Source organism: Vombatus ursinus, unplaced genomic scaffold, assembly GCF_900497805.2.
Source record: "Vombatus ursinus unplaced genomic scaffold, bare-nosed wombat genome assembly UNPS02015146.1, whole genome shotgun sequence".
Classification (NCBI taxonomy): Eukaryota; Metazoa; Chordata; class Mammalia; order Diprotodontia; family Vombatidae; genus Vombatus; species Vombatus ursinus.
In genome coordinates, this window is record NW_020954924.1 from 863 (window position 1) to 1,247 (window position 385).

The following is a 385-nucleotide window of genomic DNA, read 5'->3' on the forward strand; positions in this document are numbered from 1 at the left end:
CTGCATAAAACCTGGTCCTATTTAATACAAAAGTGCAATTCAAAAACTAAGAGTAGAAAAACGGGCAAACAAAGCGGAGAGAAAGAACAGATCAATAAAACGGGAGATAACTAAAAAAAAAAACTAGGAATAACAAATTTTGAAGCCCTAAATTAACATTAAAAAAGGAATTATAAAAATCAGACATTAACAAAATTCCAAGCAATAAGCCATTGAATTAAAAAATTGAGCTGTTTTTTAAAAAGATATAATAAACACTCATGATGATCTATTAAGTTTTAATAGAAAAAAGGAAAACACATTACCATTATCAAAAATGGAATAGAAACAAATAAGGAAAATTATAAGAAGCTATTTTAAACAATCATATATCAATAAAACCAAC